Source organism: Sminthopsis crassicaudata, chromosome 1 (genome assembly GCF_048593235.1).
Source record: "Sminthopsis crassicaudata isolate SCR6 chromosome 1, ASM4859323v1, whole genome shotgun sequence".
Taxonomy (NCBI): Eukaryota; Metazoa; Chordata; class Mammalia; order Dasyuromorphia; family Dasyuridae; genus Sminthopsis; species Sminthopsis crassicaudata.
The window spans coordinates 11,510,886-11,528,977 of record NC_133617.1 but is presented as its reverse complement, the minus strand read 5'-3'; the positions used below and the strand labels follow the sequence as shown (position 1 = coordinate 11,528,977).

The window sequence follows — 18,092 nt, the reverse complement described above, 5'->3', positions numbered from 1 at the left end:
AATGGCAAAAGTGTTCAGTCAGTCACCAGAGGTCCTGGGTTTGAATCTTGGTTTTGCTACCCACTCACTGGGTGATATGAGGCGAGTGATTTCTTCTCTCTCTGGACTTCAGTTTCCTCACCTGTAAATGGCTGGGGTTGGCTGCCGTTGGGGAGGCTGAGGCCCGTGGACCGCTCGAGTTTGGGAGTTCGGAGCTGCAGGATGCTAAGCCAGCCAGGTGTGTGCCCCAAATCCAGCACCGGTTTGGGGTGAGCCTCTGGGAGGGGAGGACAAAGTGGAGCTGGTTAACGCTTCCGTGGGATCAGCCTGGCTGGGACTGGTGGAGCCATCCTAACCACCAAGCGGAGAGCAGCAGCAACAAGGGTGGTGACCATGATGATGATGAGGACTGGGCGGCCTCAAAGCTCTGGCTCCAGCGCTGGAGCTGTGTGCTCCTAATCTATACGACTCTGGGTGAATCACTTTCCCTGTCTAACAGGAGCTCTGGTCTTGTGACTGACGGATTCCAAAGGTCTCTTGGACATCTCCATCTCCACACCTAGAGCTCGTTAAGCTTTCACCCTGGAAGGCTCCTTTGGTCCTCACAGTCACCTTGCCAGACAAGTTGGGTGAGCCGTGGAGATGAGAGAGAGAGCTGCCGCTCAGGAAAAGTCATGCTGGATGGGGGCCAGAGTCTCAGCTCTGCTACCTCAGTTTCCTCATTTGGAGAATGGGAGGGTTGAACTAGATGACCTTTACAATCCATAACATTAGCCGATTTTTCTTTGACTCGTTTCCACAGACTTTCACTTGTGACTGGACCCTTTGAACTTTGGCCTTTGCTAGAGATCTCCTATTGTTCTATTTATTGGTTGGACCTTTTTGATCCTGTCCTTCCTTGTCTATTCAGCTGAGCTTCTCCTCAAGTCTCTCCCTCCTCCCTCTCCCCCAAGTCGTGCCTTTGCTTATCTCAGATCCTCTGGAGCCTGGAGGGTTTGTGGGCAAGGGCTGGCAGACCTCCTAAAGCAAGAATGTTCTGCTCTTCTGAGCAGTGGGAGGGCTGGCCTCCAGCTTTGCTTGTGGAGAACTCGGAGCCAATCACATGCTGGATTTCGGGTGAGGAGACTCTTGCTCAAGCGCTGTTGGCAAACTGGCTCCAGTAGGGGATGGATGTGTCTCAGGGGTCTATGGGCAACTCCACTTTGAGAGGAGAGGATGCGCTACCAGTGAGGGAGGCCTGAGAGTCCAGGACTGAGAGCTGGAAGGGAGCTTGGGGTCAGTGACTCCTGCTCTCTCCTTTTACAGAGGAGGAAAATGAAGCTCAGAGAGGGGAAGGAACTTGCCATTGTCACACAGCTTAGGCAATTGCAGAACCAGGTCTTCTGTCTCCAAATCCAGTCTCTTTTTCTGCTACACCAATGGTCCTTAACCCGGGCTCTGTGAATTTGTTTTTTAAAAAGACTTTAGTAGCTGTATTTTAACTTAAATGGTTTCCTTTGCAATCCTACATATTTCATGTTCTGTATTTAACAACATGATCTTTAGGAACCTACCTGCTTCTCCAGACTGCCAGAGAGGTCAGTAATGCAGCAAAAGGTTAAGAAACCTTTTCCTCAGGGGAGTACAAAGCTGGGAAAAATCTTTACAGCCGCTGAACATAGAACTAAATCAAATTTATGAAAAATAAGAGCCATCTTTTTGTGGCCCCAAAAGATTGGAAATTGAGGGAATGCCCATCAATTGGAGAATAACTGAACAATTTGTGGTATCTGACTGTAATGCAATAGTATTGTTCTATAAGAAATGATGAGCGGACAGATTTCAGAAAAACCTGAAATTATACGAACTGCTGCAGAGTGAAGGGAGCAGAATCAAAAGAATATCGTATACAGTAACAGCAATATTGTGCAACAATCAACCCTGATCTCAGCAATGCGATCCAAGACGATTCCAAAAGATGGTAGAAAATGCTGACCACAGCGTGTAGTTGTCTTCACATTGTTTTTTTCTAAGTTTATGTCTGAATTTTCAGATGATGAAATTAAAATTATCTATTGTCATATGAAAAAATGCTCTAAATCACTGTTGATTAGAGAAATGCAAATTAAGACAACCCTGAGGTACAACTACATACCTCTCAGATTGGCTAAGATGAGAGGAAAAGATAACAACGAATGTTGGAGGGGATGGGGGAAAACTGGGACACTGATACATTGTTGGTGGAGTTGTGAAATGATCCAACCATTCTGGAGAGCAATCTGGAATTATGCCCAAAGGTCTCTCAGACTGTGCATCCCCTTTGATCCAGCAGTGCCAATACTGGGTCTGTATCCCAAGGGAATCATAAAGGAGGGAAAAGGACTCAAAACAGCTACATACAAGCTTCCTGATGTCATGGGACTCTTTGATAATGAGGGACAATCAGCAAACTGTGAATAGAAGTAACTACCCAATGGCTACTCAGTTCCAACTGGGCAATGTAGCTCCTTCCTTCCTTCGTTCCTTCCTCCTTGCCTTTCCTTCCCTTTCTCCTTCCTCCCTCCCTTTCTTCCTTCTTTCCTTCCCTTTCTCCTCCCTCCCTCTGTCCCTTCGTCCCTCTCTCTTTCCTTCCTCCTTCCTTCCTTCCTTCCTTCCTTCCTTCCTTCCTTCCTTCCTTCCTTCCTTCCTTCCTTCCTTCCTTCCTTCCTTCCTTCCTTCCTTCCTTCCTTCCTTCCTTCCTTCCTTCCTTCCTTCCTTCCTCACTTCCTCCCTCCCTCTCTTCCTCCCTCCCTTCCTCTCTTCCTCCCTCCCTTCCTCTCTTCCTCCCTTCCTTCTTTCCTTCCCTCCAAGAGGACTCAGAGTAAGTGTAAACAGCCATTGTTTGTGTTTTGGCCCAAAACCCCAAGGGTCTTTCCTTCCCAGGTTGATTTGTTTTTAGTTTTGGATTACGTAAAAGGCCACTCTTTGCCTCAGTTTTTACCCATCACTGAACGGGTGTTGTGTCAAACTAAGCCCTAAAAAGGACAAGGTCTCCCCCTGCTGCCCTGCTCTGTGTCTGGCCCCTGGAAGCGGATGACTGGAGGAGAAAGTGAAGCTGGTGTCTTTGCCCAGTCCCCCTTCACTTAACTCCAGTTCACTCCCACTTCTGGTTGGTTGTAACTTTAGAAAGCAGGTCCAAGTCAAGTAGAGGGGTTGAAAGCAGTTTTTTTTTTAATTTTCTATAAATTTATTTTTTTCCAATTTAAAAACAATTTTTTAATACTTTATTTGTGTCAGTTACCAAGCAAAACAATTTTTTACTATAGTTGTCTTTAAAATTTTGAGTCATGTGGCACCTTCCTGATGCCATGGGCCCCTCTGAGAACCAAGGACAATCCATGAGTGAATGACCTTTCCCCTCTGTGGGCCTTGGTTCCTCCTCTGTGAAATGGGAATGGAGGCTGAGCCACAGTCTCCAAGCCTCTTCCAAAGGCAGTGTGGGAATCACAAAATTTGGTCTTTGGCTTTTCCGCTCGCCCAGTACTGCACAGCTCCCATCCCCCTCTCTCCACCCATCCCACGGGCAGGTAAAATAATCAGCTAATGGCTTAGTAGGTGTGTGAAGAGCTTAATGTTTTACAGGGTGGCCCTTGGGGGCAGTCCCTTCACCCCAAGTGGCTCTTTTTTTTTTCATTCTGGGCTTTTAGGGAAGAGCTTTTCCCCAAGTCCCCGGTCCCTGAAGTGGCCCTGCTGGAGCAGGGGAAAGAGGGTCCTCGCCGCAGCCTTCCTGCCCACTCTCCATCCCCTTCCTTGTCTTTTTCTGCTCAGCTTTTTAGAGCAGGGATGGCCCAGAGCCAAGCGTTAACCCCATAACCATAAAATCATGTGAAGGGAGAGTGGTTCCTATGGCCCTGGACTCTCTGTGCCCTGTTATCTGGCAGTTTTGCCCCACCTCCTCGGGTAGAGGGGGGGTACCAGGGAGTTATCCCAGCACAAGGATCCCCAGGACACGGAGAACTCCGGGCATTTGGGCTAGCTCAGGGGGAGTCCCCAGCAAGGGCTGCCTGGGGTCCCCCACACGTGGGAAGAACACACTTGTTGAGCCGATTCCCAGCGTGCTTTTGAGGACTGCAGATGTGGAGGTGATCCTGAGCTCTCGGGGCACTGGGCAGTAGAACACAAGGCCTGGCTGGCTGGGAAGGCCTTAAAGTGCAGTGCTGGCCACCAGCCCTGAGTGCGTCCAGTCCCCCAGATGGAGCTTTCTGGAGAGCTTGCAGACATTTCCTGATTGGGGCTGCACTCTCCCTCTCCCTCCTCCTTCTGCGGCCAATGAGTTACCTTCCATCAACTCAACATAAATCTTGAATATATCGAGTTATTTCTGCGTTGTCTCCCGCATTTGATCATCATCTGTTTGAGGTCCTATTTGTGCTTAGCTGGGGTGCTTTCGGACCTCAAGCCCAAATCTGCCACGTGGCCATTCCCACCCGTGTTCTGGATTTTCCCTTCTGGGCTCAGAGCCTCATTCTGTCCCACGGGAGAACCCCTTCTCTCTCTCTCGAGCTGGCTCACAGATTCTGCTCGACGCTTCCATGAACAGCCCAAGTCCAGAGTTCACAGGGACCAGGGTCCCACTGCTGATCTTACAGAAGAGGAGGCCCAGGGTGGAAGGGGGCTCGCCCAGGACCGCCTGGCTTGTGGAAAGGGGGTTTGAGGCCATCGAGGAGGGCTCCTTTTCTCCCCTGATCCTCCCGTGGCTCCGATGGAAGGCCCTTCACTACCCTGGCTCCCCTGTTCTGGGAAGAGCCCCAAACTTCCTAAAATGTAGCCAGAGCTGAGCGAGTGTTCATGGCTTGCCAGCAGGGCGGAGCTCGGAAGGACCCTAGCTCTGTGTGCTGGGACTCAGCTGGAAGCTTGGTTTGGGTTTTGGCTCTACCTCATGGCCTTTCACAGTCCCTTGGATATACTAGGGAGTCGAGGCAGGAAAGGGAATGAGCGTTCGTTGTGTTCCAGGGAAGCCCTTAAAAAACCAGCCCTGTGGTCTCTGGGAGATGCCAATTATTTTCTCATTTGATTTTCACCATAGTTGGTTGGAGGAAGGTGTACCATCCCCATTTTCTAACTGGAAAGGGAGGCAGAGAGAGGTAGAGTGACTCAGGCGCAGCTACTAAGGCTCATGGGGTGGATTTGAATTCATGTCTTCCGGACTCCAGGCCCAGAGCTCTCTCTCCCTAGCCCAGCCAGGATGCTGCGGGCACTTTGCCTGGGAATTGTTTTTATCCTCGGGGAGCCTGTGTTCTTTTGGGAGTCGTGGGCATCTGTGCTCAGGTGAAACCCATTGGGACAGCGCTTATTAGCCTCCTAAGGCACCGGGCACACCCCTACCCTCCAAGCAGAGGTCTGTTCTTAAGCTGGGACACCATGGGCGCATCCTTAGTGTGTGTGAGTTATTACCAAAATAAACCAGAGTGATGGGGGAGGGCCCCAGCCCTGGAAGGAGAAAGAAAGGGGAAGGAGTTGGACGGCAGCTGGAAAGAGAGAGGGAGGGGGGGGGGCCCTTCCAGGCCTGGGGCCTGCCCAGTGCAAAGGCACAGCTCAGATTAAACAAGGTGCACCCAGCTCCCCCGGGGACGCCGAGGGGGACATCGGGCTTAGAACACTTAGTTCCAAGAAGCTGCTGATAGGGAGTCCTTCCTCCCCCAACTGGGTGTGGGCTGGCTCACTCACACCCCTGTGGTCTCTGGGAGACGCCAGCCTGGGCTCTCCCCGGCCTGGAGAGAACTCGGAATCAAGAGAGCTGGGTCTGGCCCCCGTCCTGAACACACTGGCAGTGGGGTGGCCAGGGAGGCCCTGGAGAGAGAGCCTCACTCTGCCAGGGGAGCAGACACAGTCAAGCAAGCTGTCAACAAGCGCTGCCTAGACCCTCATTTGTGCCAGGCCCTGGGCTAAGCTTGGGGGACACAAAGCTGAAGAGCAAAACATCCCCTGCCCTCAAGGAGTCTCCCTCCCTCCCTCCCTTTCCTTTTCTTCCTTCCTTCCTTCCTTCCTTCTTTCCTTCCTTCCTTCCTTCCTTCCTTCTTTCCTTCCTCCTTCCTTCCCTCCCTCCCTCCCTCCCTCCCTCCCTCCCTCCCTCCCTCCCTCCCTCCCTCCCTCCTTCCTTCCTCCCTCCCTCCCTCCCTCCCTCCCTCCCTCCCTCCCTCCCTCCCTCCCTCCCTCCCTCCTTCCTTCCTTCCTTCCTTCCTTCCTTCCTTCCTTCCTTCCTTCCTTCCTTCCTTCCTTCCTTCCTTCCTTCCTTCCTTCCTTCCTTCCTTCCTTCCTTCCTTCCTTCCTTCCTTCCTTCCTTCCTTCCTTCCTTCCTTCCTCCCTCCCTCCCTTCCTCCCTAGGGATATTTAGTGTATAGGAGCAGTTCTTAGCTCTACCACTCCCTAGATACTCAGCTTCACCCCTGGGTCTCTCTATTCTCACCTGTCAAATGACGGAGTTGGAATCTAGCATCTTCCATGCCCCCTACAGCTCTGACATCCTGAAATCTGTGTTCAGAAAAGGGATGGCTCATCATGGGCTGGGAAGACTTCCTGGAGGAGTAGGTGGTATTTGGCTTGGACTGAATCCTTGAAGAACAGGTAAAATTTATTAAAGTAAGAGAAAGAGGGCGGGAGGTAAGGGTGGACTTGGTGGAAAACGTCCCCTAGGGCCAAAGAGACAGGAAACAGCACTGGGAAAGTTAGAGCTGGTAAAAATTAAATAGGAAAACCAAGAGAGTCCAGGTTAATTTTTGAATTTCACCTGGAACCAGCCCAGTCCCACGGCCAATGGTTAATCTCCTCGGCCCCTCCTTTTAGGAAGTTCCTCTTCTAGGTCTGGGTCAGTGCTTACAGAAAACAGAGTCTCAGTGACTGAGCGGGCTCCCTGGGAGAACTTCTGGCCAACAGAGGCCCAATTGTGCTCAAAGGCCCCCCTGAGTTCCATCCCCTCCCCGCCAATTGTCGGTCGATTCTCATTTATTCATTGACTCCCAAGGGTAGACCCTGGGCTGGCTCCCTGGATAGAAGAATCATAGAGTTATTGAGTAATTTTCCATAGGATCAGGGAAGTGCCATAAAATCATAGAATCATAGAATCATAAAATCACAGAATCATAGAATCATAAAATCACAGAATCATAGAATCATAAAATCACAGAATCATAGAATCATAAAATCATAGAATCATAGAATCATAAAATCATAAGAGCATCATTAGAACAGCATTTATAAAGCACTTAGAAGTTTGCATTGAGCTTTATTACCTCATTTTATCCCCCATATCCCTGGAGGCAGGTGCTGTCATCCCCATTTTCCAGTTGAGGAAACTGAGGTGAAGGCAGCTATAGCTCCAAAGTGCATAGAATGCCGTGGCCTGGAGTCAGGAAGTCCTGAATTCGTATCTGGCCTTGTGCACTTAACTAGCTGCACAAGTCACCCAGTCTGCCTCAGTTTCCTTCTCTGCAGAGTGACTTGGAGAAGGAAATGGCCAATCACTCTGGAATCTTTGCCAAGAAAACGCCAGATGGGGTCGTGGAGATGACTGAGCAATGACAAGAACCTTTCTGAGCCTCCCTCTGAGATTGCCTCCGTCTCTTCTTCTTCTGTCTTGCACGTGCCCAGTTCTTTCCACTGTCTCCCTCATCAGACTGTAAGCTCATGGAGAGCAGGGACCTCTCTTTTGTCTTTCTTCATCTTCCAATGCCTGGCCCTTGGTAGGCCTTGAAGAAATGCTTGTTGCCTTGACGTGACCAAGAACTAGACTAGAACTGCTGTTAACATTAATTGACAAGAGTTGAGGAAAGCCGAATGAGCTCGGGGAGAAGAGCCTCGTCAGAGGCAGTTTTTCTTGAAGGAGACTGAAAGCCAGGGGGAGCGAAGGTGAAGACGGGAAGATTGATGGACAGCTCCCCGGCGGTTTTGGAGAGCAGCCATAGTGACCTAGTACAGAGTGACGATTCCTAGAAATATGGAAGGCAACCACCGCGTGACAAATGGAGGCTCCTGAGACATCTGAAGGGCGAATGAGACTTTTCCCCAGACCACTCCAAGCAGACAGCACCAAAAATGGGGAAGATTTCCTCTCGTAGGGAAAAAAGCCGCATGGGACGCCCAAAGAGAGGCTGTCACAGCCTCTGGGCTAATGGGAACAACTCGGAGGCAAAGCGAACGCCGATCCTGGGGTCAGACTCTCTTAAGTCGTCCCGGGACCGGGCTGCCCTTGATTCTCCCAGCCCCAGTGTCTGTGGAAACCAGACTGGGATGGGCCAGGGCTTGATGAAAGGCCAGAAGCCCGCCAACTCCACCAGCCTGCAGGGGGCAGCCCCAGCTGAAGGCGGGGACCGTGCCTGCGTTACCAAGGAGCAGCCGGGCTTCAATGGCAGCCTTCGAAATCCAAACGGGTGGTAGCAGGGGACCCCGGGTTAGGGCTGGAGGCGAGGGCTGGCAGTGGGCAGTGCCAAAGGAGAAGTGGACTCCAGCACTCCCACGGAGCGGCCTTTCGGTACGAGACCGGAACTACCGGACCCTGTCCCCAGATCTTCTCTTCCCCAGGCCAAGCCGCCCCAGGGCCCTGGGGGTCATCCCCTCTGGACACTGTCCCACTTACTGATGGTACCCAGAACTGGGAACAGTGCGCCCTGGGGAGCTCCAGGTCCCAGATCTTGGGGGAGATGGATTCCAAGTCAGAGGGAGATGGATTCCGATATAAGGAGGAGCTTCCTACTAACTGGAAATGTCCAACAGGGAGCGAGTCAGGCAACAAGCATTAAGCACCTGCTGTTGCACGGTGCTGAGGGCCAGAGATGTAAAGAAAAGCAAAAACTGTCCCTGCTTTCAGGGAGCTCACAGTGTGTAAACAATTAGATGACTATATACATATACAATATGTGTGTCTGGTTGCACATATATTATGCACCATAGGTATGCGTAATGCTATAACTATGGACAAATACAATGTATATACATATATGTCTATATGTAATATGCCAATAATTATATAGATATATATAGGTATATATATAATACTCAATAGTGGACATATATGTTTATAATCCATGTAAACTTATTAATTTTCATTCTGTATAGATCTGTGGAACATACATACAGGTACATGTACATATAACTGCATATATGGACACACACACTCTCACATTATACATACATACACACATATATATGATATATTATGGCAGGAAGCTCATCTCAGAGGGAGGGTGCTACCAGTAGGGAGGACGGGCGAGGTCTCCCGCAGAAGGTGGGATTGCAGTGGTCGGGGGAAGCCCGGAGAGGACAAGGGAGGGACTTTCAGGCGCAGGAGACAGTGACAAGGGAGGGGGACCAGGAACAGCACCGCCCTGTGCCGGCAGCAGTCGGGAGACCAGGCAGTCCCCAGATGTGGAGGGAGGAAGTTGGTGAGGGAAGGCTGGCAGGGCAGGGATGGAGCCCGGGGGGAGGATTTCTAGGTGATCCTGGTGGGGGAGAGGGGCGTGGGGCCATTGGGCTTCCTTGGTCAGATCGGTGGGAGACTCCCCAGCAAGCTCTGGTAAGAGGCCAGCGATGAGGGTCTGCTCCCGGACTTCCTATTCCTAGAAGCGATCAGGGCTGAATGGTTTCTCAGGGACCCTGAAAGGGGATTCCTGCCCGGGGCTTGTTGACCTTTGCAGTTCTTCCAGGGCTGAGATCCGTGGTCCTATGAGTCCAAGATTCCCAGACGTTCCTGCTCTTTGACGTTCTGCTGCTGCGGGACTAAGATTTTACTATTCTACGATTTCCATAACTGTGGTTTTCTACATCCCATCATTTTGTGTCTCTGGGACTCTTGTCTGTGGTTCCGCCTTGCCACGATTCTAAGATTACTAAAGGGCTCTCAGTGGACAGAGCGCTAGGTCTTGCGTCAGGAAGTCACAGCTTCCGATCCAGCCCCAGATGCTTGTCAGCCGTGTGACCCCGCAAGCCATTCGTCACCCGGTTTGTGGCCGTTCGGTCATTTTAGTCACGTCTGGCTTTGCCTGGCCCCAGCTGGAGTTTTCTTGGTGCAGTTCGCCATTTCCTTCTGCAGCTCATTTTTATAGATGAGGAAACTGAGGCAAGCAGAGGAAAGTGACTTGCCCAGAATCACCCAGCCAATAAGTGTCCGAAGCCAGCCTGGAACTCAGGAAGAGGAGCATCTGGATTCCAAGCTGGGTCACTGTGCCCTCAGCCGCCCCTCAGGGAAGAGGCAGTTCTGAGTAAATCGTTATTTGGGCGTCTTCAGATGAGATTCTCCTCTTCTTTGGCTCTCTAGGGAACCTGATTCTTAGAAGCCCCCTGAGATTGGAGCTGGGTCCGGGGCTCTCAGCCGTGACAGCTCCCATTCCCCACCCTGGGCCCCCTAACTCCACTCGATTTTTGTCTTGACTCAGGTGCGGTGACATCTTGAACCAGTCATTTTTAGTGAATCCATACTAGTTCCAGTGGTCACTGAGGTTGGGTGTTCACAAACCATCCCTTTAACAATTTGTTCTAAGATTTGGTTGGGGATTGACATTAAATGACCATAATTCCTAATAAGATAAAATACCCTAAATTACCCAATTACCCAGATTCCTCTTCTCACTCTTTTTGAAAGTCAGAATGACATTTTCTCCAGTTTTCTGCCTCTTCCTCTCTCCTCTCTGATTCCTCAAAGATCACCAGTGGCGACTCTAGTATGATTTGTCTTTCCTTCAGCCTAGGACTCCAACAGATCTCGGTGCCGTTAGGCCCACTGCAATGGTGAGCTGATGAGATGGCTGTGTGGTTGGGTCCTTCCCCTCTGAGTTAGTCAGGAGCCTCCCAGGTGGCATCAAGGCAGCCTGGAACTGCCTCCAGCTCTGAGACCTAGGCCGGGGCGGCCTCTGCTACTTAGGGGGCCACCCGCTTCCTCTCTAGGACCCTCGGGCCCTCAGGCAGGAAAACTAGGGGCCCTGTGAGACGCTGCCTCTCCTGCAGACTGTGGAATTTTTGGTCGCCTCCTCATCCCTTGCCATATTGTGGGCAGTGATGGGAAGAGGACAAGAGAGCCAGGCCCAGGGGCCATATTGGCAGGATCCCACAGGCGTCCAGTCCAGCCGCCTCATTTTATGCAGCCAAGGACCTGAGCTGACTTGGCCACAGCCATCTGGCTGGCGTGAACATGGGTCTTCTCTGGCAGCGTTCACTGAGCCAGCTGTGCCCGTGTGGGCCTGTCTTGTGCCAGTGCCATGTGCAAGTGAACCCAGCAGCAGTCTCACACAGGGCGCAACTCAGCCTCCTGCACCCACACTCACAAACACACGCAGGAGTGACCTGCTGCCTTGGAGCCAGAGGCTCTGGGTGCAAATCTTGGCTTTGGGACCCTGCCCAAGGGCCTGACATTCTTGGGGCCTCAGCTTCCTGAACATGAAGGAGCTGGACTCCTCGGAACCCCCTTGCAGGGCTGTCTGGGGGCTGGGATGCCCTTCTAAGACAATGCAATCCCCCAGACATAGTCACACAAGACAACACTCAGACAAGAGGACACACCCCAAGATAACACAATCACACAAAACATCACGATCACACGAGACACACAACCATACAAGACACACAATCATGAGTTCCCCGTCCTCTCCCCACATGGCCCCACAATGGTGAACCCTGCATTTGTCCCGACATATCACACAGAGAGGCTCTGATGAGTGGTTTAAAGTGATAAAGACTGAGGGGGTCACCCCCCACCTGGATGCACTCTGGAGGCCCAGCCCTCCCAGGCTCCTCCCAGGCACGCGGGCCCTCCTCCCTTCCCAGAAGTGCCCCACTTCAAAGCCGCCAGGCCCTTTGCTCGCTGGGCTTGGCCATCCCTCCCATTCTGTGTCCACAGTCCCATGATTCACATTGAAAGGGGATTCCCGCCACTGCTTCACCCCTGCTTCCCCTGACCGGAACCCTCCGGCGAGGGGGGGCTCACTCCTCCCTGAGGAAGCCCACGGTCTTTACGGGGGACAAACGCAAGTGCTCTCAGCTCCTCCTCCTCACCTGGGCCCTCTGGGGCTAAGCACAAGCGTGGGAATCCCTGCTCCTAGGTCAGCCTTTCTCTTTCTCCTCCGCAAACCTGCTCTCAGGACAGGCCCTGGGTTCGAAGCCTGGCCCTGCCAACTGCTACCTGTGACTTTGGGTAAGTCTCATGTCTGCCCTCTGAGCCTCAATTTCCCCATCTGTGAAATGAGGCGGGGAGGGGGTGGAGAGCCTCCGGGGTTCCTTCCAGCTCTACAACTTGAGCCCACGACCTCCCTGGACCTCAGTTTCCTCTTCTGTAAAAGGAAGCAGTTGCACTGCAGGGTCTATGAAATCCCTTTCAGCTCAGTGAGCTGTGACCTCGTTTACACTGAGATGTGAATGACTGCTAGCATGATTGAGGGGGACAAAGTCTGAAGCCCATAAAAAGGGGCTTTAATGGTGACTGCCCCCAAGGGGCTGCTTAGAGCCACGAAGCGGGCACCTGCTCTAGACAGGTGAGCTCAGCCTTGGACCCAGCCCAGGGCTCTTCGGGCACTGAAAGCTGCCCTTGACTCACACTCAAGGAAGTGGGAGTGGAGCTCCCTCCTGGGGAAACCCCAGAGCCTGCCCAGCTAGCTCCCCACATCCTGGACCAACCACCCGGGAGGCTTTCCTCCTTTCAAAAACAAAACAAACCCAAACCAGTTCCATGTGCTTCCCTGAAGCCCTTCCATTTCCCATCACAATCATTTCTGGAAATACCGCGGGTCCTCGCCCCAATGAGCTGCAGCTCCTGACGAAGAAAGGGCAAGAGACAAAATCGCCGGCTCTGGGACTGGGACCCAGAGCTGGTCTGCCAAGGGGTGCACCATTCTGCTCCCATAGCTTCTCACCTGTCTCGGAATAATAACCATTGCCAGCATTTACTTACACAACAATTTAAGGTTTTAAAATGCTTTACAAAGTCATTAAATTGTATTTGTAATGAATATACAAATATTACAACATATATGTGGGTCCTATTATTTTCTCCACTTTTCGGAGAGTAAGACTGAAATAGACTTGCCCAGAGTCGCACAGCCAGCGTCTGAGGCTTTGTGAATCCAGGCCCAGCCTTGTGTGCACGACAGCACCCCCAGCTGATGCATCTTCGGTTCTTCTCCAGGCTCCATAATCAGTTATCGCACTTGCTCGTTTTGGTTTCATTTTGGAGTTCTTTTCATTTGCCTAATTGACATTACTCTGCACTTTGACCTCTTGCTTTCACTGACTTGTGAATGCAGCAGTTCTTGGGACTCTTGGGTTATTGATTTCCTCTGGATTCCTTTCTTTGGTTGCTTATGTTGCTGTGATATTCCATCATATTTGATGGCCAATTTTTTTTTTCTTTCAGTTGTCTGCCAACTGATGGGGAACCTACTTTATTTTTGGTTTTTGATTACTACAAAAAAGTGCTTCTCAGGGGCGGCTAGGTGGCGCAGTGGATAGAGCACCAGCCCTGAAGTCAAGAGGACCTGAGTTCAAATCTTACCTCAGATAATACTTCATAGCTGTGTGACCCTGGGAAAGTTACTTAACCCCAATTGTCAAAGCAAACAAAACAAAACAAAACAAAGTGCTTCTCTCGGAATATTTTGGTGTAAATATGGTCTTTCTGTCTTTTACCTTTTTTGGGGAATCTCTGGGTCAAAAGGTATGGAAATTTTAATGACTTTTTAACTTAATTCCCAATTATGTAAATGTTGTTCAGAATGTTTGGACTCAATAGGAGCTCCAGTTAGACAGTCAATAAACATTTGGTGCAGTCTCTATGCCAGGTACCAGGGCGGGACATGGGGTCCTGCCCTCAAGCAGCTCGGTCTAGAGGGGGAGGCAACAGGTAAGTAACTAAGTATGACAACTGGACCAGAGCTGGCCTGTAACCTGAAGGTGGGCGGAGCCAAACGAACCGGGCTGGAGACAGGAGAGTCAGGACACAAAGAGAAGCTTCATTTCAGTGAGGAAAACCTTGCAAGCAAAGACACATGTGCTGGTAGAGACAGGAGAGTCAGGACACAAGCAGAAGCTTCATTTCAGTGAGGAGAACCTTGCAAGCAAAGACACATGTGCTGGTAGAGACAGGAGAGTCAGGACACAAGCAGAAGCTTCATTTCAGTGAGGAGAACCTTGCAAGCAAAGACACATGTGCTGGTAGAGACAGGAGAGTCAGGACACAAGCAGAAGCTTCATTTCAGTGAGGAGAACCTTGCAAGCAAAGACACATGTGCTGGTAGAGACAGGAGAGTCAGGACACAAGCAGAAGCTTCATTTCAGTGAGGAGAACCTTGCAAGCAAAGACACATGTGCTGGTAGAGACAGGAGAGTCAGGACACAAGCAGAAGCTTCATTTCAGTGAGGAGAACCTTGCAAGCAAAGACACATGTGCTGGTAGAGACAGGAGAGTCAGGACACAAAGAGAAGCTTCATTTCAGTGAGGAGAACCTTGCAAGCAAAGACACATGTGCTGGTAGAGACAGGAGAGTCAGGACACAAGCAGAAGCTTCATTTCAGTGAGGAGAACCTTGCAAGCAAAGACACATGTGCTGGTAGAGACAGGAGAGTCAGGACACAAGCAGAAGCTTCATTTCAGTGAGGAGAACCTTGCAAGCAAAGACACATGTGCTGGTAGAGACAGGAGAGTCAGGACACAAAGAGAAGCTTCATTTCAGTGAGGAGAACCTTGCAAGCAAAGACACATGTGCTGGTAGAGACAGGAGAGTCAGGACACAAAGAGAAGCTTCATTTCAGTGAGGAAAACCTTGCAAGCAAAGACACATATGCTGGTAGAGACAGGAGAGTCAGGACACAAAGAGAAGCTTCATTTCAGTGAGGAGAACCTTGCAAGCAAAGACACATGTGCTGGTAGAGACAGGAGAGTCAGGACACAAGCAGAAGCTTCATTTCAGTGAGGAAAACCTTGCAAGCAAAGACACATGTGCTGGTAGAGACAGGAGAGTCAGGACACAAGCAGAAGCTTCCTCTCAAGGTGAGAAAGACAATTTACAAGCAAAAATACATGTGCTGATTCTGATAGGAGAATCAGGATAAAAACAGAAGTTTAATTACTTTCAAAGTGAGGGAAAGGGCTTGCAAGCAATGACAATGCTGGGGTCCTGCCCCTCGTGGGGGTGTCCGAGGCAGTGTGGGCTGATCTGAGTATTTCTATCCATGGGTGCGCACCGGGCTGTAACCCTGACAATGAGGGGTAACAGTAAGAATATGATGATTCTGACTCACAGCAGGGCTTCGTGCTTGTCCAACGCAGAGACCCCCTGATGCTGGTCTGGGGTTTTGCTGTGGCTGAGGTCATCCAGAGCTCAAAGGATTGTTGTTCTGCCACATTCAGGGCGCAGCCTGCTTGCTGAGTCATAGCTCTGGGAAAAAAGAGTATCTCCAAATATCTTGACAGTATAAATAAGCTAGAGACAGGGGAAATGGGAAACAATAGAGAGAAAGTTCTACAATTAGAGTGGATTGGGAAAGGCTTCCTATAAAAGGAACTGGAACTTAAAGAAAAATCAGGAAGCCAAAAGGTAAAGATGAGGAGAGAGGGCATCCATGGCAGGGGGCACAGCTGGTGAAAATGCCTGGAATCTGGAGATGAGTGGAGTTTCTAGTTTTTCAGAATATCAAAGGCGCCTAGAACAGATAATGGAATATAGGAAGGGGAGTGTAAGGTGTCAAAAGGCCGGAAAGGTGGTGGTGGGGAGGGAGGCAGATTCCGAGAGTCTTTCAAAGCCAAAGGGAATTTTATATTTGGTTCTGGAATAGGGTTGCACTTGGGATTTAGGAAGATCCCTTTAGCTGTTAACTGGAGGATGGACTGGAGACAACCCCCCCTCTCCCAGCCAGTGCAGTAGTCCAGGAATGAGGTGATCACAGCAGGGTGGGGACAATGTGGGAGGAGAGAAGGAGGAATGTGGGATTTTAAGATTTTAAGAAGGTAAAACCCACAGATTGGGAGGTGAGAAAGAGTGATGACATCTGAGTTTCGAGCTTGGGTTATCCTTGAGAGTAATAGAAAACCTGAGAAAGGGGAGGGGTTTTGGGGAAAAGATAGTGAATTCTCTTTGGCCATGTTGAATTTACTGGACATCCACTAGGTAGAGATGGGAAACTAGAGGTCAGCAGAGAGCTGGACAAATAAATCTGAGAATCATCAGCAGAGGTGATAATTTAACCCGTGGGAGCTGGGGAGATCACCGAGTGAGAAAGTGGAGGTGAAGAGGAGAGAATCCAGGACTGGGCCTTGGGGGGCACTCGTAACCCCGGCGTGACCTGGATGATCTCCCGACAAAACGTGAGCTCCTTAGGGACAGGCCCTCTCTGGATTTCCAGTTTCTTTCTCCAGAGCAATCAGGTCTGGAGAGTGTGGTCAGGGAGGCTTTGGCATGAGCAACAAGTCAGGTCTCTGGGGGAGCCGGAGGATGGAAGGAGGGAGAAAGGAAAAGATCTAAGATAAAAAAAGAGGGTTGCCTATGGAACAAGCATTCCAGAGAGCACGGGGAAGGTGGGGGACTCGAGAGTGGGATATTGAGGGGGGACGGTTGAGTTGAAGGGGATGGGAATAAGAGATCCAGCAGTGGGGATAGTAATGGGGGCTGAATGATGGCGGATAGGGGTTCAGGATTCAGGGATGAAGAGGATTTGGCAGGTGGGAGTTTGTAGATCCTTGAGGGATGAGCTCAGGGGGTTGTTAACGTCCCTAGAGGTTTGGCTTCAAGCTGGTGAACTCTTAGGGTGTTGGGCATCTGAGACAAAGGGACTGGCAGGCCCTTCTGTGATACCATTTCCCTCTTTTTCCTGCAGGCCTGCCAGGCCAGGCCACCCAGGAGCTAGACAGAGGAAGCAGGAGGGAATGGTGTCTCCCTGTACCCTGAAGGCAAGCGGAGTCCCCCCTGCAAGCAAGAAGGTACCCACTTAGGAAGAGTGATCGTGATGGAAAATGTCAGTAATGATATTTGGGGAGTCCGGCCTTTTGGGGGGCTGATTTCGTGGGTTGAATGAGCTTTCTCCAGGACTATCTGAGACTGCAACAGTGACCTTGGGGGACTCTCCCGGTCCCTCAGGCCTTGAACTCTGGGCATCAAGACACCAAAGACGGGCATCCATGCCCACGTGGGTGTTGGAGCAGCCCTGGGGTCCCTGAGGTAAGAACTATTTTCCTGATCACGCGAAGATCTTGTGTGATTGCTAAGAGATGGAGCTCTGTGGTACCCGATCTTCTCCATGCCCTTCAGCCCAAACAAGAGCATCACGGCAGATTGGAAGCAGAAGCAGGCAGGAGAACGCAGCTGTCTTCTGGCAAGCCAGCCATTTACGAGAGCGCAAGAACGGGGAAAGTCACGGTCCGTTTGTCGCTCGAGATGTCTGATTTTGGAAAATTTAATTATTTTCATGAGACGTTATTGATGTTAGCACGTAATGGACTTATTATTATTATATTAAATAAATAAATAGTGAAAATTGTCATCAGTGTAATCTTAAACCTTTGCTAGCTGTAACCCACATCAACAAAAGGGCTTGGGGTTTGCAATAGTTCTTAAGGATGTAAAGGGGTCCTGACACTGAAAAGAACAGCTGGATTAGGGTAGAATTTATCCCCACCTTTCAAGAGAAAGCTTGGGAACCATTTGTTGGGGATATGATAGGTGATTTCCTGCTTAAAAATAGATTGGGCTGGGGCAGCTAGGGGGCGCAGTGGATACAGCACCAGGCCTGAAGTCAGGAGGACCCGAGTTCAAATCTGATCTAAGACACAGAACACTTCCGAGCTGTGTGACCCTGGGCAAGTCACTTAACCCCAATTACCTCAGTTAAAAAAAAATAGATTGGGCTAATCAGACTTTGCAGACTCTGCCTGCTATCAAACTGTGTGTGTGTGTGTGTGTGTATGCGCACACACACATGTGCAAATGTTATACGTGTGTTTGTATGTATGCATTTTGTGTATTTGTGTGTAGTAGTGTGTGTGTGAAACAGATTGAGACACACAGAGACACACAGAGAGATAGAGAGAGACAGAGAGACAGAGGCAGAGACAGATAAAGATAGAGACAAAGAGGGAATGGAAGAGCAACAGAGACAGAGACAGGTAGAGAAACAGAGTCACGGGA

At 50.5% G+C, this 18,092-nt stretch overlaps 1 long non-coding RNA gene across 1 annotated transcript; it reads left to right on the top strand.

Annotated features, from left to right (window-relative positions):
- Positions 1-11,779: 11,779 nt before the first annotated feature.
- On the top strand, positions 11,780-17,395 carry LOC141557522 (uncharacterized). The gene is made up of 3 exons (XR_012486813.1): positions 11,780-12,115; positions 13,331-13,630; positions 16,786-17,395. It is a non-coding gene; the product is annotated as an uncharacterized LOC141557522 (long non-coding RNA).
- The last annotated feature ends 697 nt before the right edge of the window (positions 17,396-18,092 follow it).